Below are 20,369 nucleotides of genomic sequence, written 5' to 3' on the forward strand. Positions count from 1 at the left end.
AGATAATTAATACAGATTTGGAGGTTGATACTTAGATGCTATGCAAATATCCTGGTTCTCCTTAGAGTTTTGCCCACTAATACTAGCTTTATCAGTTGACTTTATCTGCAGCAATTATTACCGTGGTGTTCTAATGATGATTTTGTTTCCTTCATTGCCTTTTTTTTTGAGACAAAGTCTTTACTCTGTCACCCAGGTTGGAGTGTAATGGCACGATCTCAGCTCACCACAACCTCCACTTCCTGGGTTCAAGTGATTATCTTGCCTCAGCCTCTCAAGTAGCTGGGATTACAGGTGTTACCATGACACCCAGGTAATTTTTTTTTTTTTTTGAGATGGAGTTTTGCTCTTGTTGCCCAGGCTGGAGTGCAATGGTGCAATCTTGGCTAACCGGCAACGTCTGCCTCCCAGGTTCAAGCAATTCTCCTGCCTCACCCTCCCAAGTAGCTGGGACCACAGGCATGTGCCACCACACCCAACTAATTTTTGTATTTTTCATAGAGACAGGGTTTTACCATGTTGACCAGGATGGTCTCAATCTCTTGATCTCGTGATCTGCCTGACTTGGGCTCCCAAAGTGCTTGGATTACAGCCATGAGCCACTGTACCCAGCCGGTATTTTTTTTTTTTTTTTTTTTAAGACAGAGTCTCACTCTGTCCCCCAGGCTGGACTGCAATGGCACCATCTTGGCTCACTGCAACCTCCACCTTCCAGGTTCAAGCAATTCTCCTGCCTCAGCCTTCTGAGTAGCTGGGATTATAGGCACCCACCATCATGCCCAGCTAATTTTTGTATTTTTAGTAGAGAAGGGATTTCACCATGTTGGCCAGATGGGTCTTCAACTCCTGACCTCAAGTGATCCACCTCAAGGGAATGTTTTTGTATTTTTAGTAGAGACAGGGTTTTGCCATGTTGACCAGGCTGAGGTTAGTCTTGAACTCCTGACCTCAAGTGATCCGCCTGTCTCAGCCTCCCAAAGTGTTAGGATTACATGTGTGAGCTACCACGCTTAGCTTCCTTCATTCTTTTAACATGTCTTAATTGGTATTCTTCTGTAAGGGAGTTTTCTTCCTTCTTTACAATTTATTTATTCAATCTTATAATTATATAGGTATGGGCCAATAGGTATTTATTTTATTGTTTGACTCATAATCTTTACTATCATAATTTATTTTGTCACTCAAATTGTTCTACCTTTGGCCATTGGAGGCCTTTCAGGCTGGCTCCTGTGTCCTTTTGACATGCCCAATTCTACTTACTTGCTTGTTTTATATTTATTTTTGAACACTTTCTTTCTAGTACTACAAGATGCTCTAGATTCGTCTCTTATTATCCCAGAATCAGCCCCCTTGGGCTTTATTGTTTTTATTTATTTATTTAGAGACAGAGTCTCACTCTGTATCCCAGGCTGGAGTGTGGTGGCGTAGTCTTGGCTCACTGCAACCTCCACCTCCCAGGTTCAGACAATTCTCCAGCCTCAGTGTCCTGAGCTGCTGGGACTATAGGCATGCACCACAAGACCCAGATAATTTTTGTATTTTTAGTAGAGATGGGGTTTCACCATGTTGGCCAGTCTGGTCTTGAACTCTTGACCTCAAGTGATCTGCTGCCCTTGGCCTCCCAAAGTGCTGGGATTACAGGTGGGAACCACCACGCCCTGCCAATAATTTTAAAGAAGATTTTAAATAGCAGTATAAACTGGTAAAAGAAAGCCATAGATCAGGAGTTGAGGCACTTTCTCTTGGTGGAGAGACAACTGGAGCAATGGAGAACACAGTAGAAGGTCTTGAGTTAGAAATATAATTTATGACCTTGGGCAAGTCCCTTGACCTCTCTCTCTTTTTTACTTTTATCCACAGAATAAAAATGTCAGTGGTCACCTCACAAGATTCTTGGGAAAATGCTGTTTGTACTAGGAAGCAGGATATAAATGCTAGATTCTTTGGTAATGCACATCTTTTACTCTCATTTTGTTTTCCACTTTATTTTATTCTCACTTTCCTTCTTTTTTTAGAGTCCTACCCTTTTCCTCCTCTGTCTGTGTTTTGGGCCCACCAGGGGCCCCCTGTGGCACTACAGGCAAAGCCAGTAGGGTCCAAGTCATAGCACTTCTTATAAACAAGGGTTACACCAGCACCAGCCAAAATACCAGAAAGCCACTTTAAGGACTCCCTTGCTGTTCGAAGCAGACTGCATCTTGCACACATTTCCTCCCACCACCCTCTGAAGGGCAGGGGCTGTGCTTCACATATTACATCTTTGTAACCCCCTCACCTCCCTTACTGCACAATGCTTTCCAAATAATCTTTGGAAGTCAACCTTGGAAGCAGACTTTAACACACACATATTCTGTATTTTAATACACATTCTACATGTTGCCAGTAGATATTTGATATGGTTTGGCTCTGTCCCCACTCACATCTCATCTTGAATTCCCACGTGTTATGGGAGGAACCTGGTGGGAGGTAATTAAATAATGGGGGTGGGTCTTTCCTGTGATGGTTCTTATAATGCTGAATAAATCTCATAAGATCTGATGTTTTTTTTTGTTTAGAAATGGGGTCTTGCTATGTTGTCTAGGCTGGACTGCAGTGGCTGTTCACAGGCACGATCCACTACTGATCAACACAGGAGTTTTGACCTGCTCCGTTTCTCACCTGGGCCAGTTCACCCCTCCTTAGGCAACCCTGCTCCCAGGAAGTCACCAAATTGAAGCTGAACTTAGTGTGAACACCTGATCCACATAGTGCACTACAGCCCAGAACTCCTAGGGTCAAGTGATCCTCCCACCTCAGCCTCCCAAGTAGCTGGAACTACAGGCATGCACCACCGGCCTGTTTTTAAAAATGGGAATTTCCCTGTACAAGCTCTCTTTTCTTGTCTGCTACCATATAAGACATGCCTTTCACCTTCTGCCATGATTGTGAGGCCTCCCTAGCCACATGAAACTGTATGTCCAATAAACCTCTTTCTTTTGTAAATTCTCCAGTCTCAGGCATGTCTTTTTTTTTTGAGATGGAGTCTCACTCTGTTGCTTGGGCTGAAGTACAGTGGCATAATCTCGGCTTACCACAACCTCCACCTCCCAGGTTCAAATGATTCTCCTGCCTCAGCTTCCCGAGTAGCTGGGACTACAGGCGTGCACCAACATGCCCAGCTAATTTTAGTATTTTTAGTAGAGACAGGGTTTCACTAGGTTGGCCAGGCTGGTCTCGAACTCCTGACCACCTTGTGATCCGCCCACCTCGGCCTCCCAAAGTATTGTGATTACAGGCATGAGCCCCTGTGCCCAGCCTTGGATATGTGTTTATCAGCAGCGTGAAAATGGACTAATATAGTAAATTGGTACCGAGAGTGGGGTGCTGCTGAAAAGATACCCAAAAATGTGGAAGTGACTTTGGAACTGGGTAACAGATGGAGAGTGGAACAACTTGGAGGGCTCAGAAGAAGATAGGAAAATGTGGGAAAGTTTGGAACTCCATAGAGACTTGTCGAATGGCTTTGAGCAAAAGGCTGATAATGATATGGACAATGAAATCCAGGCTGAGGTGGTCTCAGATGGAGATGAGGAAGTTAATGGGAACTAGAGCAAAGGTGACTCTTGCTACATTTCAGCAAAGAGACTGGTGGCATTTTAACCTTGTCCTGGAGATTTTTGGAACTTTGAACTTGAGAAAGATGATTTAGGGTTTCTGGCAGAAGAAATTTCTAAACAGCAAAGCAGTCAAGAGGTGACTTGGGTGTTATTAAAAGCATTCAGTTTTAAAAGGGAAACAGCATAAAAGTTTGGAAAATTTGCAGTCTGATGATGCAATAGAGAAGAAAAACCCATTTTCTGAGGAGCAATTCAAGCCAGCTGCAAAAATTTGCATAAGTAATGAGGTGCCTAATGTTAATCCCCAACAATGGGGAAAACGTCTCCAGGGCATGTCAGAGATCCCCATAGCAGCTCTTCCCATCATAGGCCTGAAGGTTTAGGAGAAAAAAATGGTTTAGTGGGCCAGGCCCAGGGTAGCCCTGCTGTGTGCAATCTAGGGACTTGGTGCCCTGCATCTCAGCTGCTGCAGCTGTGACTAAAAGGTACAGCTCAGGTTGTTGCTTCAGAGGGTTGAAACCCCAAGCCTTGGCAGCTTCCACATGGTGTTGAGCCCTTGGGTGCACAGAAGTCAAAAATTGAGGTTTGAGAATCTCTACGTAGATTTCAGAAGATGTGTAGAAATGCCTGAATGCCCAGACAGAAGTTTGCTTCAGGGGCAGGGCCCTCATGAAGAACTTCTGCTAGGGGAGTGCAGAAGGGAAATGTGTGGTCCGAGCCCCTACACAGAATCCCTCCTGGGGCACTGCCTAGTGAAGCTGTGAGAAGAGGGCCATCATCCTCCAGACCCCAGAATAGTAGATCCACTGACAGCTTGCACTTTGCACCTAGAAAAATCACAGACACTCATTACCAGCCTGTGAAAGTGGCAAGGAATGGGGGTATATCCTGCAAAGCCACAGAAGCAGAGCTGCCTGAGGCCATGGGAGCCTACCTCTTGCATCAGTGTGACCTGGATGTGAGTCATGGAGTCAAAGAAAATCATTTTGGAGCTTTGGGATATGACTGCCCCACTGCATTTCCAACTTGCATGGGGCCTATAGCCCCTTCGTTTTGGCCAATTTCTCCAGTTTTGTACAACACTGCCTGTACCCCCATTGTATGTAGGAAGTAACTAACTTGCTTTTGATTTTACAAGCTCATAGGCAGAAGGGCCTTGCCTTGTCTCAGATGAGACTTTGGACTGTGGACTTTTGAGTTAATGCTGAAATGAGTTAAGACTTTGGGGGACGGTTGGAAAGGCACAGTTGGTTTTGAAATGTGAGGATATGAGATTTGAGAGGGGCCAGGTGCACAATGATATGGTTTGGCTGTGTGCCCACCCAGATCTCATCCTGAATTCCCACTTGTTATAGGAGGAACCTGGTGGGAGGTGACTGAATCATGGAGGTGGGTCTTTACTGTGCTGTTCTCATGACACTGAATAAGTCTCATGAGATCTGATGGTTTTAAAAATGGAAGTTTGCCTGCACAAGCTCTCTTCTCTTGTCTCATGCCTTGTAAGATATGCCTTTTACCTTCCACAATGACTGTGAGGCCTCCTCAGCCATGTGGTGCTTTAAGCCTAATAAACCTTTCTTTTCTTTCTTTCTTTTTTTTTTTTTTTTTTTTTTTTTGAGACAGAGTCTCATGCTCTGTCACCAGGCTGGAGTGCAGTGGCGCAATCTCTGCTCACTGCAACCTCCGACTCCTGCTTCAAGTGACTCTCCTGCCTCAGCTTCCCAAGAAGCTGGGACTAAGGCACACACCACCAGGCCCAGCTCTTTTTTTTGTATTTTAATAGAGACAGGGTTTCAACCATGTTGGCCAGGATGGTCTTGATCTCCTAACCTCGTGATCCGCCCGCCTCGGCCTCCCAAAGTGCTGGGATTATAGGCGTGAGCCATGGCGCCCAGCCAATAAACCTCTTTCTTTTGTAAATTGCCCAGTCTCCGGTATATCTTTATCTGTAGCATGAAAATGGACTAATACAGTGTTCTACTGGCAAAGTTCATCATTGCAATTCATTTAGTAGTTTCTATCATTTTACTAGAGATTCATTCCTAGGTTGGAGATATTTGACTTTTCACTTCAATAGGCGGTAACTCTGGGAGGCTATTAACTGAATCAAATGTGATACTGGTCCTCAAGAAGCCTACAGTACAGTGGATGAGAGAGAACTCTGCACAAATAACCAAACACAAATTATTAAGGACCTCAAAGGCATGACATCACACAGACTTTATTTATTTATTTATGAGACAGAGTCTTGCTCTGTCACCTAGGCTGTAGCACAGTGACATGATTATGGCTCACTGCAGCCTGGACCTCTTGAGCTTAAGTGATCTTCCTGCCTCAGCCTCCCAAGTAGCTGGGACTACAGGTGTGCACCGCCATGCCTGGCTAATTTTTATTTTTTTTTTGTAGAGACAGGGTTCCTCCCTATTGCCCATACTGGTCTCATATGCCTGGGCTCAAGCAATCCACCCACCTCAGCCTCCTAAAGTGCTGGGATTATAGGTGTGATCCACCATGCCCAGCCCACATGGGCTTTTTTCAGCAGGCAGTGGGTAGCCAGTGAAGGCTTTTGAGTAAGAAGGGAACATGATCTATATAAGGAAGTAGAAAGACAGATGCATGAGCCTGGAGACATGGAAGCCAATTAGGAGGCTCAAGTGAGAAAGTATATACCTCAGTGGCAGTAAGAATGGAAAGAAGTGAACAGAAACTCCACCCAGGAAAAGTCAGCAGGACATGGTAAATTAGGAATCATGAAGGCAACCTTTGAGATTATCTGGGGCAATTCTCTTCTGTTTCAGAAGAGGAAGATGAGGACTGAAGACACTGTTACTCACCCAAGGTCACACTGCTGGTTACTGACGGTACTGATTAGACACACGCTATACTTTAACAGTCAAACAACAAGGTCTCTAGGGCCTAACCTGTAGAGATTTATTTCCTCCTCACAAAAGATCTGGAGGCTCACTGTTTCAGAAGATGACTCAGGGATCCAGTCTGCTTCCACCTTGAGGGGGTTCTGTCAACCAAACTCATCCCTTGAATGGCTAATGCCTGTATTTCAAGTACTTTGGGAGGCCGAGGGGATGGATCACGAGGTTAGGAGATCAAGACCATCCTGGCTAACATGATGAAACCCATCTCTTAAAAACAAAGAAGAGAGAGAGAGAGAAACTGTGGAGAACATGTATCATCTCCTCTCATAGACTGTTGGCCAAAATTAGTTACATGCTCCAATCTAACTACAAGGGAAGCTGCAAAACGTTGTGGAGGGAGAGGACATGAGATGTGTGTGTGATGTGTGATCTATGATGAGCACCACATTCTTTGTCATAGTCACAAAACTAGGAATGACCTGATTCCCACAATTCAGTCCTTTCACCAATAGCTTAATGGAAGGTGGGATCCACCTTATGGGTTTGCTAGCACCTCAGTGTGCCCATTGTTCTGAAGATCTTCCTGTTACTGTAGATTTGGCACAGAAATTAAAAACAGATTTTCAGTGTTAAAGAAAAAACCCCATTCGCTGGCTGGGCATGGTGGCTCACACCAGTAATCCCAGAACTTTGGGAGGTTGAGGAGTGTGAATCATCTGAGGTCAGGAGTTTGAGACCAGCCTGGCCAACATGGTGAAACCCCATTTCTACCAAAAATACAAAAAGTAGCCGGGAATGGTGGTACACACCTGTAATCCCAGTTACTACTTGGGAGGCTGAGTTAGGCAGGAAAATCACTTGAACCCAGGATGTAGAGGTTGCAGTGAGTCAAGATCATGTACTTTAGCCTGGGTGACAGAGCAAGATTCTGTCTCAAGAAAAGAAAAGAATAGAATAGAATTCCATTCAGAAACCACAAATAGGCAGCTTGACATAAGCTAAGCATATTTCAACCAATTCCAAACTCCATCTCACCATATAGCAATAATTGTATAATCTAAAAACATGACCAAAAATACCCGTATAGTACACATCAACTCAGCCAAATACACCTCTGCTCTGGGATTTGTAAAGTCACAGAAGAAAATCCATAGGGTTAAAGTACAGTAAACAGCCTGATGAGAGAGTACCAGAGAGCTCATGCAGAGGGATGATGTCAATGCCTCTCTATGCATCCACCTGCCATGTGCCCAACTTCCTCCTAAGAGAGGCAGGTCTTTACCATTAGGAGGCACGTTCAATAGCATGTGACTTGTCACCCTGGCTACAACTGATCAGAGCTGGGGAAGATGCTCATCTCAAGGGCAGATAATTTCTAGGTAGGCAGGTGGCTTAGAGCCAGAGATTTTTGGAAAGTTTGTCAACTGGCAGTGGGAGCAGGAGATGACAGCCAATAAGGGAGAAAATCCACAGGGTATGAAGTAGTTCAGTGGTAGTGCCAGACTACAAGGAAAATATCGCTACGAAGAGTATCACTATGTTGACATAAAGGCTAAGTATCATAAAACAACAACTTCCTGCCACTAAGAAATCCATGAGAAATCTTGGTCCCCTGGGCTGTGCTGATCAGATTCCAGACTATATTTAAGTCCTAATAAACCCAGCCATATGGCTATTCCTAAACTTTAGCATGAGATTTATGTCTTCCTGAATTCTGTTAAGGCTGCTTACAATAACCCTTCATTCCTTCTGGTGGCCTGAGTGAATCTCTGTCCTCTGCAACCACAAGATTATATCAGGTCATAAAAAGAGATGAAGTTCTGGCCAGGCATGGTAGCTCAAGCCTGTAATCCCAGCACTTTGGGAGGCCAAGATGGGTGGTTCACCTGAGGTCAGGAGTTCAAGGCCACCCTGGTCAACATGGCGAAACTCCATTTCTACTAAAAATATAAAAATTAGTCAGGCATGGTGGTGTACACCTGTAATCCTAGCTACCTGGGAGGCTGAGACATGAGGATTGCTTGAACTTGGGAGGTGGAGGTTGCAGTGAGCCACTGCATTCCAGCCTGGGTGACAGAGCGAGACCCTGTCTCAAAAAAAAAAAGAAAGAAAGAAAAAAGAGATGAAGTTCTAACACACGATACAACATAGATAAATCTTGACGTTATATTAAGTGAAATAAGCCAGACACAAAAGGACGAATATTATATGATTCCTCTTCTGTGAGGTATATAGAATGGTCGAATTCATAGAAACAGAAAATAAAATAGGGGTTGCCAAAGACGAGGATGGGGAAATGTGGAGTTACTGCTTAATAAGTACAGAGTTTTGTTTGGGATGGTGAAAGGTTTTAGAAATAATGGAGATGGCTGTACAACATTGTGAATGTAATGCCACTGAATTATACACTTAAAATGATTAAGACAGTAAACTTCACATTATATGCATTTTATCACATACAAAATGACCCAATTAGGGATAAAGTGTGATGAAAGGAAAACCAGCTTAGAGTCAGAGGAACTTGGTTCAAGACCCAGCTCTGCCATTTTCTAGCTGTGTCACTTTGGGCAAGTTCCCTACAAAAAAAAAATTAGCTGCTCATGGTGGCATGTGCCTATAGTCCCAACTACTTGAGAGGCTGAGGCAGAAGCATTGCTTTAGCCCAAGAGGTTGAGGCTGCAGTAAGCCAAGTTCTGTACTCCAGCCTGGTTGACAAAGTGAGACCCTGAAGAAAAGAAAGAAAGAAAGAAAGAAAGAAAGAAAGAAAGAAAGAAAGAAAGAAAGAAAGAAAGAAAGAAAGAAAGAGAGAGAGAGAGAGAGAGAGAGAGAAAGAAAGAGGGAGGGAGGGAGGGAGGAAGGAAGGGAAGGAAGGGAAGGAAGGAGGGAGGGAGGAAGGGAGGAAGGAAGGAAGGAAAGAAAGAAAGGAGGGAGGGAGGGAGGGAAGGAAGGAAGGAAGGAAGGGAAAAGAAAAGAAAAGAAGGAAGGAAGGAAAGGAAAGAAAAGAGAAGGAAGGAAGGAAGGAAGGGGAAAGGGAAGAAAGGAAAGGAAAGGAAAGAGAGAGAAATGAGTCTAGTGACTCTGTTTGGAAGAGGAGACAGTGGGAGGCCTCCGTATTCTCATTTTAGGAAAGTTTAAGGCATGTCTTTGACTGTGTGCTCAAGGCACACTGGTGTGAACTGTGTGGAGCTCACCAAGACCAAATTCAGAGCCCCCAGATGTCTCTGAATGCTCCTCCTCCATTCCATTCTGCCACTCCCTCTCCTGCCCTTTTAGCCCCCAATACTCTGGGCTCTCTCTTCTATTTCTCATAGAGAACAGCCTTTACGAGGGATTATTTTCTTATTAAACTAGAGTTCCTTTGTTCCCCCTCCAAGACAACATCTGTATTTAGGCCTTATCTCCCCAAGGAGGGAAAGGCTTGGTCCACACAAGTCTGCTGAGTTGAACTGAAGGATTTTTCCAAGCATTAGCAGATGTGAGTGCAGGAAATCCTGGGTGAAGGCGCCCTCCAGATCCTTCGTTTTACCCCTAGCCAGCAGTCAATAATCCTGGACTATTTGCCAATTAGGATCCTTTCTCTGGGAAACAGCAAAAGGTAGGAGGAGGTAAGGCAAATGGTTTCTCGGATACGTTTCCATTCTCACATTCAGTGAAGTCTATAAAGCAAGCACCAATACTAGGATGGTCGGGGAGCTGTCCATGGTTGCGAAGTGTAACTGAACCAGCAAGTCCCTGTTTCTCATAATCCTGGGGTTCTGGAAACTTGGGTCAGCCTGGCCTCGGACTAAGAAGTAAGTAAATAAAGAGAACATTCTGGGAAGATGAAAGAAAGAGAGTGAGAGAGAAAAAGAGAAAGAAAAAAAGAGAACACAGAAAGAGGCTTAAGCACTGAGAGACTGCTAAAGCAAAAACGTAGAAACTCCAAATTTTGCTTATCTATATATAAGCAAAAATATAAAAGGGGAACAAATGCTGCACATCAAACAATGCAATGCAAAACTGTGCAAACACAAATTTGTGAGCACAACTACAACCACATAGATTGAACTGTGACTATCAACTGATCCACCCAAATGACTTATACTTGTGGGGTTTTTTTGTTTGGTTGGTTGTGGGTTTTTTGTTTTGTTTTGAGACGGAGTCTTGCTCTGTCACCAGGCTAAAATGCAGTGACACTGCGATCTTGGCTCACTCCATCCTCCACCTCCCGGGTTCAAGCGATTCTCCTGCCTCAGCCTCCCAAGGAGCTGGGAATACAGGCATGTGCCACCATGGCCAGCTAAATTTTGTATTTTTTAGTAGAAACAGGATTTCACCAAGTTGGCCAAGCTGGTCTCGATCCCCTGACCTCGTGACCCACCTGCCTTAGCCTCCCAAAGTGCTAGGATTACAGGCATGAGCCACTGCACCTGGCCAATTTTTTGTTTTTATCTTCTATATACATAGAAACAGTTGGAGTTTTATAATGCAGAATAAATGAGAGTATGATTTAGTTTGATGTCATGTTCTTTCATGTTTGTTAAAAAACATTCTCCTTCTAGAAAGTTTGGGTCATGATTCTCCCCACCTTCCTTAACGATATGCTCATGCAATATCTTTTCATAGAGCTAAAGAAATCTAGCTGAAAAAAACAGCCTAAAATCAAACAGAAAAAGGGGGGTTTCCCTCTGAGTACTTGGTATATATGGTCTGTAATCAAGTGCATACTGCCTGGTAGTGCTTAAGTTAAAGTCTCAAGGTGGTCAAACCTCTTCAGTTGATTGTAAGCTTTTTGGGAGTGTGATTATATCTCATGTCTTCTCCCACACAGACACAGAAAGCACCAAGCATGCAGCTGGATACACAGCAGGTGTGTGTGTGATTATGGCAAACTAGAGAATGAAGGCTGGATTTCACTCAGGAAATGTATTTTTCTTTTTTTTTTTTTTCTCTGAGTCTTACTCTGCTACCCAGATTGGAGTGCAGTGGCGCAATCTTGGCTCACCACAACCTCTGCTTCCTGGGCTCAATCAATTCTCTGGCCCCAGCCTCCTGAGTACCTGGGACTACAGACACACCCTACCATGCCCAGATAATTTTGTAGAGATGGGTTTCACCATATTGCCCATGCTGGTCTCAAACTCCTGAGCTCAAAGCAATCTACCCACCTCAGCCTCCCAAAGTGTTGCGATTACAGGCATAAGCCACCATGCCCAGCTTTTTTTTTTTCTTTCTTTTTGTAAAAAAAATCATATGCACTTGTGGTAAATAAGACAAAGAAAAAATCAGACTGGTGATTTTATCAGAGAAAAACTAAAATTACGGCACATCCTTACAAGTAAATGCTATACTGAACTGTAAAAAGAAGTAAATAGATGTAAATAACTAATGTGGGAAAATGTGTATGATTTATGAAGTAAAAAAAGAAAGTTGTAGCACCTTACATACTACATATAATTCCATATTTATTTTAAAATTAATCTGAGAAAAGTGACACCATTTGTCACTTCTAGCTATATTCATCTCTAGGATCCCAGCAGCTGGCATCTAGCCAGGGTTTGGTAAATGTGTATAAGATGACTATGGCAATACCAAGGACTCAGAGTAGCACTTAAAATACTCCCAATAGAGTGTGAATTCTGACCTTTTTCTGTTACCTCAAAACAAGCAGGATTTTCCTATTGGTGGGCAAGAAGGAAAGGGGAGTGGTATTTACAATTAGCCCAAGATAAGAGAATGTTAGACTGAAGGTCACTAGTTCAAGCCCAGATTTGGGTGATACTTTCCTTTTTGTCTTTTCTCTCTCTTTCTCTCTCTCATCTATGTATCTATTAATCAATTTTTCTAACTTCTTGGCCAGGCATGGTGGTTCATGCCTGTAATCCCAGCACTTTGGGAGGCTGAGGCAGGCGATCACCTGAGGTCAGAAGTTCGAGATCAGCCTGGCCAACGTGGTGAAACCCTGTCTCTACTAAAAATACAAAAAAAGATCGAGAGCGGTGGCTCACACCTGTAATCCCAGCACTTTAGGAGGGTCAGGAATTCGAAACCAGCCTGGCCAAAATGGCAAAACCTGGTATATATTAAAAATACAAAAATTAGGCCAGGTGGTTCATACCTGTAATCCCAGTATTTTGGGAGGGTGAGGTGGGTGGATCATGAGGTCAGGAGATGGAGACCATTCCTGGCTGACATGGTGAAACCCTGTCTCTACTAAAATACAAAAAAATTAGCTGGGCGTGGTGACACGCACCTGTAGTCCCAGCTACTCAGGAGGCTGAGGAAGGGGAATCGCTTGAACCTGGGCAGCGGAGGATGCCATGAGCTGAGATCATGCCACTGCACTACAGCCTGGGTGACAGAGCAAGATTCCATCTCATAAAAAAAAATACAAAAATTAGCTGGGCATGGTGTTTGGTGTCTGTAATCCCAGCTACTTGGAAAGCTGAGGCAGGAGAATTGCCTGAACCTGGGAGGCAGAGGTTGCAGTGAGTTGAGACCACACCATTGCACTCCAGCCTAGGACACAAGAGTGAAACTCTGTCTCAACAAAAGAAAAATACAAAATAAAAATTATCTTGTCTTGGTGGTACATATCTGTAGTCCCAGCTGCTCAGGAGGCTGAGGCAGGAGAATTGCTTGAACTTGGGAGGCAGACGCTGCAGTGAGCCAAGTTCATGCCACTGCACTCCAGCTTGGGCAACAGAGCAAGACTCAGACTCAAAAAAAAAAAATAACTGTTTCCTGACTTTTTATTTTGAAAATTTTAAACTAGAAAAGTTGCAGGGCTAATACAATAAACATCTGTACATTCGCCTAAATTCACCAAAGGCCAACTTTTTGATGCATTCGTTTTACCTCCCTGTTCTGTGTCCCTTTGTGTGTGTAGACGGCATTTTTGCCAAACCATCTAAGAGTAAGTTACATAAATTATGATACTGCAACCCTAAAACTTCAGCATGTATCTCCTAAGAACATTTGCCTATTTTTATAAATGTCTTACTTTGAAATAGTTTAAGATACAAAAAAATTGCAAAAATAGTACAGAAAGTTCCCATGTGCCACTTACCCAGCTCCCCCCATGATCACCTTATATAACCATAGTACATTATCAAAATCAGGAAAATGACATTAATACACCTTCATTGAGCTACAGACCTTATTTGGATTTCCTTAGGTTTCTCTCTTCTCTCTCCCACCCTCTAAATTTTTATCATGTGTACAGATTTGAGTAGCAGAAATGTTCCATTACCACAAAAATTCCCTCCTCTTAGCCCCTGTGCAGTCACATCCTCCCACACCCCTACAACCCTAATTCCTGTCAACCATTGATCTTTTCTCCAGCACTATAATTTATTCACTTCAAGAATGTTTTATAAATGGAATCAGGTAATATGTAACATTTTGAGATTAGCTTTTACTCAGCAAAATGCCCTTAGGATTCACCCAAGTTGTTTCTTTTTCTTTCTTTTTTTTTTTTTTTGAGACGGAGTTTCACTCTTGTTACCCAGGCTGGAGTGCAATGGCGTGATCTCAGCTCACCGCAATCTCCGCCTCCTGGGTTCAAGCAATTCTCCTGCCTCAGCCTCCCAAGTAGCTGGGACTACAGGCACACACCACCATGCCCACCTAATTTTTGTATTTTTAGTAGAGACGGGGTTTCACCATGTTGGCCAGGATGGTCTTGATCTCTTGACCTCGTGATCCACCCTCCTAGGCCTCCTAAAGTGTTGGGATTATAGGCGTAAACCACCATGCCTGGCCCACCGAAATTGTTTCATGTGTCAATGGTTCACTCTTTCTAATGGTGAACAGTATTCCACTGTAGGAATGTATCTTGGTTTGTTTATCCATTCACCTGCTGAAAGACATTTGGGTTGCCTCCTATTTTAGCATATCATACAGAAAGCTGCTATGAACATTTGTGTACTCATCTTTGTGTGAACACAGGTTTTCCTTTTTCTAGGCTAAATACTCAGAAGTGAGACTGCTGAGTCAGATGGTAAATGTATATTAATTAATTAGATCAAATTTATTTATTTATTTTGGAGGCAGAGTATTGGTCTGCCACCTAGGCTGCAGTGCAGTGGATCCCAGCTCACTGCAACCTCCACCTCCTGGGTTCATGTGATTCTCCCACCTCAGCCTCCCAAGTAGTTCAGATTACAGGTGCACACCACCATGCTTGGCTAATTTTTTGTATTTTTAGTAGAGATGGAGTCTCACCATGTTGCCCAGGCTGGTCTTGAATTCCTGAGCTCATGCTATCTGCCCACCTTGGCCTCCTAAAATTCTAAGATTACAGTAATGGCTTGAGCCACTGTGTCCGGCCAAATATATATTAACTTTATAAGAAATTACTAAAGTGTTTTTCCAGATGAGATGTACCATTGTACATCCCCACCAGCTTTTCTGGTGGGAATAAATGAAAGATCCAGCTGTTCTGCATCCTTATAAGCACTTGGTATTGTCAGTGTTTTGTGTTTAAGCCACTCTAGTAGGTATGTCACATAATTGTGCTTTGAATTTGATTCCCTGATGGCTAGGTACGTTGAATATATTTTCATGTGCTTATATGCCATCTGTATACTCCCTTTGGTAAAATGCCTATTCAAGTCATTTGCCCATTTTCTAATTGGAATGTTCTAATGAACGTTCACTAAAACATACCAATTAGAAAATGGGCAAATGACTTGAAATGTTACGTTCAGAAAGTTCTTCACAAATTCTGGATACATATTCTGGATATATTTGTTGTAATTTGTAAATATTTTGGCACATCTTTTCATCTTTTTTTTTTTTTTTTTTTTTTTAGAGGAGTCTCACTCTGTTGCCTAGGCTGGAATACAATAGTGCGATCTCAGCTCACTGCAACCTCTGCCTGCCACATTCAAGCAATTCTCCTGCCTCCACCTCCCGAGAAGCTGGAACTACAGGTGCTCACCACCATGCCCGGCTAATTTTTTGTATTTTTAGTAGAGACAGGTTTCACCATGCTGGCCAGGCTGGTCCCAAACTACTGACCTTGTGATCCTCCTGCCTTGGCCTCCCAAAGTGCTAGGACTACAGGTATGAGCCACTGCGCCTGGCCTTTATCTTCTTAACAGGATCTTTTACAGAGCAAAAGATTTTAATTTTGATGAAGTTAAAAGTATTGCTTTTTTTTTCTTTTATGAATCTCACGCTTGGTGTCATGCCAAAGACTTTTCCCAAGTGGTTGTAACAGAAAACATTTTCAACCCCTTTTTTCACCTCACATGTGTTATTCACAGGTGCAATCATAGTGCACTATAGTCTCAAACTCCTAGTCTCAAGAGATCCTCCTGCCTCAGTAACTGGGCCTATAGGTGTGCACTACTGCACACAACTCCCATTTCAATTCAGACAATCACACAAATAATTACAGTAGAAGACTGTAGTCATTATGAGCCATGTGAGTGCTGCAAAGGCTATGGGTAGGAGGAGAGTTCACGAGAGGGATGGATCTCCTTCCATTGGAGATACCAGGGAAAGCTTCATGGAGGGGCAGCATTTGAGCCTTAAGGATCTCAATAGTTGAAGTAAGGCCGGGGAGGAAATTCCAGAAAGAAGGAACTGTGTAAATAGAGGAACAGGACTGGGACAAGGTCAAGATCAAGAAGCAAGGGTGGGGGGAAAAGAAGAGGGAGATAATAAAATCACTTTCAGATCTAAGGTATTTGAAGATCAGCAAGCATTCACGTGGAGATATCCAACAGTTAGTTAGATATGTGAATTTGGAGGTGGAAATTAGAAATAGGGGTTTGAGATTCATTGGCACAGGTCAGGCCCTTAGTTGTATGCCCCACAGCAACTTGTACTTTCCTTAAGAGCAATTCTCACGACTGTCATTAACAATTAATGGTATAATTAATTGCTTGATCTCTGTCTCTCCTACTAGAATGCCAGTCCCATGGAGGCAGAGCCCACATCTGCCTTATTCCTATGGAGAAGGCACCTACTGCAGGGCCTTGGATATAAACATTCAGTAACTATTTGGTGAATGAATTAATTAAAGAAGTTGATATTTCTAACAGCTACCATTTACTGAACATGCACACAGCAGGCACTGTGATGCCTGCTTTGTATACATAATCTCATTTAAACCTCACAGTCATTTCATGAGAGGTAGATCTGGGGATCTCAATCCCTAGATTCAGTGGGTTGTGGGTAAAGCCTGGGAATCTGAATTTAAGTCCTTAGGTAATTCTAATGATCAGCCAGGTTTGCAGAGCACTCTGGTGGATTGTTTTGTTGAAATTTCACAGACAATTTCAAGAAATTAAGGCTCAGCAAATAATAGTAACGTGTTTGAGGTCATTTGGCTAGGAAAAACCATGATGCAAAACCCGATCTCTCAGGGAGAAAACTTTATAAGCCTCCCTGCTTCTGGGAGAGCCAATATCTTAAAAAGAGAGTTTGTTATTATTTTTTGATACAGGGTCTCACTCTGTCACTCAGGCTAGAGTGCAGTGGTGCAATCTCAGCTCACTGCAACCTCCACCTTGTGGGCTCAGGTGATCCTCCTACCTCAGCCTTCTGAGTAGCTGGGACCACAGGCATGTGCCACCACACCCAGCTAATTTTTGTATTTTTGGTATAGACAGGGTTTTGCCATGTTGCCCAGACTGGTCTCAAACCCCTGGGCTCAAGCAATCCTCCCACCTGAGCCTCCCAAAGAGCTAGGATTACAGGCATGAGTCATGGTGCCCGGCCTAAATAAAGTGTTCACGAAGAAAGAGCAGAAGGCCAAGAACTGAGTCATTAAAACCAAGGAGAGTGGTCAGCACTGTCAAATGCCAAAGAAAGACTGGACAATGTGGCATTAGGGAGAACTGGGGATAGCTGACAATGTGTTTGTGGTGTCCAAGTGTGCCATTAGAGGAAGATGAATTTACAGCCCTGGCATACACAGGGAACTCCCTCAGGAAACCTAGCCAGCTGGAAGGAGTTATGGATTAAGGCTCAGCCAAGATGACTCGTTCACAAGACAGCTTTGTGCTAAAATTATTAAAGCCAAACATCTGGGTCTGTGGGGTGGGATACAAGAGAGGGGAGGCATAAATCCCAGAGGAGAATACCAGTTTGGAATCTCAGGTAAGCTGTTCAGAAAATGCAAGATGCAGCTTTGCCAGGGCAACTGCCACTTTGTTGGAATATTTAGGCCTTTTGCCTCACTTTCTTCTGCTCTATGTGTGTTTTGTCTTTGGGGTACCAATTCCACTGGAGGATGGGAAGGGAAAGAAAGGTGAACTCCAACCAGGACATTTTGCTCCTGTCTTTCAGTAGTATTAGCCAGGAGATCTGTGCAAGGATGTGCTGGATGCTTTCCTACAATCCCCTCCCTAAACCCAGCTGGTGGATGTGAAACCATTCCTTTCATTTGAAAAAGGATGATGATGACCGTAACTCTTTGTATCTATACAGCTTACAAAGCACCTTCACATGCTTCAGCTCAAGCTTTCATGACTCTTGGGAGGTGGATGTTGTTATCCCCACATGCTTAGTAAATGGCAGAAGCCACAATTCAAACCCATTGCTTCTGACTCTCAGTCCAGTATTCTTTCAATTAAAAATCAATCACAAATCAGCACATGATTTTTTGCTGGCCAAAACTCTACTGAAGCCCACTTAGTCCTATTCTGGCTCCATGGGAAAAAAAATTTTTTTTTTTTGAGATGGGAGTCTTGCTCTTGTTGCCCAGGCTAGAGTGCCATGGCACAATCTCAGCTCACTACAACCTCCACCTTCTGGGTTCAAGTGATTCTCCTGTCTCAGCCTCCAGAGTAGCTGGGATTACAGGCATGCGCCACCACACCTGGCTAATTTTATATATTTAGTAGAGATGGGGTTTCTCCAAATTGATCGTGCTGGTCTCAAACTCCTGACTTCAGGTGATCTCTCCACCTCAGACTCCCAAAGTGTTGGGATTACAGGCATGAGCCATCACGCCTGGCCGTGCTACATAGAAATTAACGTGACTTCAAGAGTCTCACTGCAGGCCGGGTGCAGTGGCTGATGTCTGTAATCCCTGCACTTTGGGAAGCCAAGGCAGGTGGATCACCTGAGGTCAGGAGTTCGAGACCACCCTGGCCAACATGACAAAACCCATCTCTAATAAAAATACAAAAAATTAGCCAGGCATGGTGGCGGGCACCTGTAATCCCAGCTATGCAGAAGGCTGAGGCAGAAGAATAGCTTGAACCCAGGAGGCAGAGGTTGTGGTGAGCTGAGATCATGCCACTGCCCTCCAGCCTAGGCAAGAAGAGCAAAACTCCGTTGTTGTTGTTGTGTGTTTGTTAGTTTGTTTTTAGATGGGGTCTCACTCTGTTGCCCAGGCTGGAGTAGAGTGGAACAATTTTGGCGCACTACAACCTCTACCTCCGAGGTTTGAGCAATTCTCCTGCGTCAGCCTCCCGAGGAGCTGGGATTACAGGTGTGCGCCACCACTCCGGGCTAATTTTTGTATTTTTAATAGAGATGGGGTTTCACCATGTTGGTCAGGCTGGTCTCGAACTCCTGACCTCAAGTAATCTGCCTATCTCGGCCTCCCCAAATGTTGGGATTACAGGCATGAGACACTGTGCCCAGCTCTGTCTCAAAAAAAAAAAAAAAGTCTCACTGCAGAATTATGTAGTAAAGAGAGAATGTATGCTTGTCTTTGCTTGCTGGTGACCTTGTGCTGCATCAGCACCTCAGTGTCTTATCTAATAAGATGGGGGTAAGTGCCACCCTGAAGCACATTCAGAGGAGGTAAACCTATGCAAAAGTGCCAGCACAAGTACTGGCAGACAATCACTATTCAGCAGTATTAGTAATCTTTAATTGTTCACCTCACAAGGTCTTTCTGAGCACAAAGACCTCAGAATTGAGTTCCTCTACCTCAAGGCTTTGGTCTGTGATGAGGAACCAGAGGGACAGGCTGTGACAGGGCCTGACCATTTTCCATGACATTAAGCACAAAGCCAAGAGATATGCTCCAAAGTCTCATAAGATCCCTTTTCACCCTTCCTTTGATGGCCTGTCCCAAGCATATTTCCCTTTCCCCATGAAGTAAAACTTATCCTAGGACTACGTCCTTGAAGATTCCAAGATCAAAAAAAGGCCCTCAGTCTGGAATTCTGGAATATAGCTAAAAAGGTCTTCCTACTCCCTCTCCAAAGCGATATCCACATCCTGAGTGACAACAGAAGCTTAAAAGTCGGTACATACTACAGACCTCACACTGACCCCTCCCAGCCTTCATCCTTTCAGATCCCATTCTTTGATTTCCACCCCCGTTCCCACCAACCCTACTATGTGGTAGAACAGGCCAGCTCAGTCACCAGCACTCTCCCCAACTCTGGAAGTTTAACTTTTTTCAGGGATCTCTTTTCTCCAAAAAGAGATCTCCAGAGTAAGTGGCTCTCCAAAGCCAGATGAGGACCTGCCCTGCTGGATTTACACAGACTGAAATCTCAAATGCCCACATAATCAGAGAGGTAAAGTAAACGAATTAAGAAGGTGGGGGTAATTCAGTGGAGAATGGTAATTCAGTGGAGAATTCACTGTAGTAAACAGGAAAGCACACTTCTTATACAAAGGGCAAGGGCAACTCACCTCTGCCCACTATGGGATCCCACCTCTTCCCGTTTTCAGAAGCCAGAAATTCAATTTCTTTTTAGGTGAAACCTCCTGGTTTGAAAACGCTCCTTTTGAAATGTTTTAAAACATAATGCTCTAAACACAAAAGTCTGCAGCCCCCTTTCCACCAGCTTGTGGTCCTGGCCTGCGCCATGCTTTAGTGCCCTATCGATGAGCCCCAGCAATTCCCAGCGCCTCCTGCTTCTCCAAGTGTGGCCTCTTTTCCTCTCTCTACCTGGGCTTCTCCCCACTCTCCGCAGCTCGGGGTCACTTTCTTTAC

General features: G+C 43.9%; 1 protein-coding gene across 1 annotated transcript in view; it reads right to left on the minus strand.

The window, feature by feature from the left end:
- Positions 1-20,369, minus strand: part of NT5C2 (5'-nucleotidase, cytosolic II) — a 195,670-nt gene that overhangs the window by 174,559 nt on the left and 742 nt on the right. The window lies entirely within an intron of this gene.

This window comes from Callithrix jacchus, chromosome 12, assembly GCF_049354715.1.
Source record: "Callithrix jacchus isolate 240 chromosome 12, calJac240_pri, whole genome shotgun sequence".
NCBI lineage: Eukaryota > Metazoa > Chordata > Mammalia > Primates > Cebidae > Callithrix > Callithrix jacchus.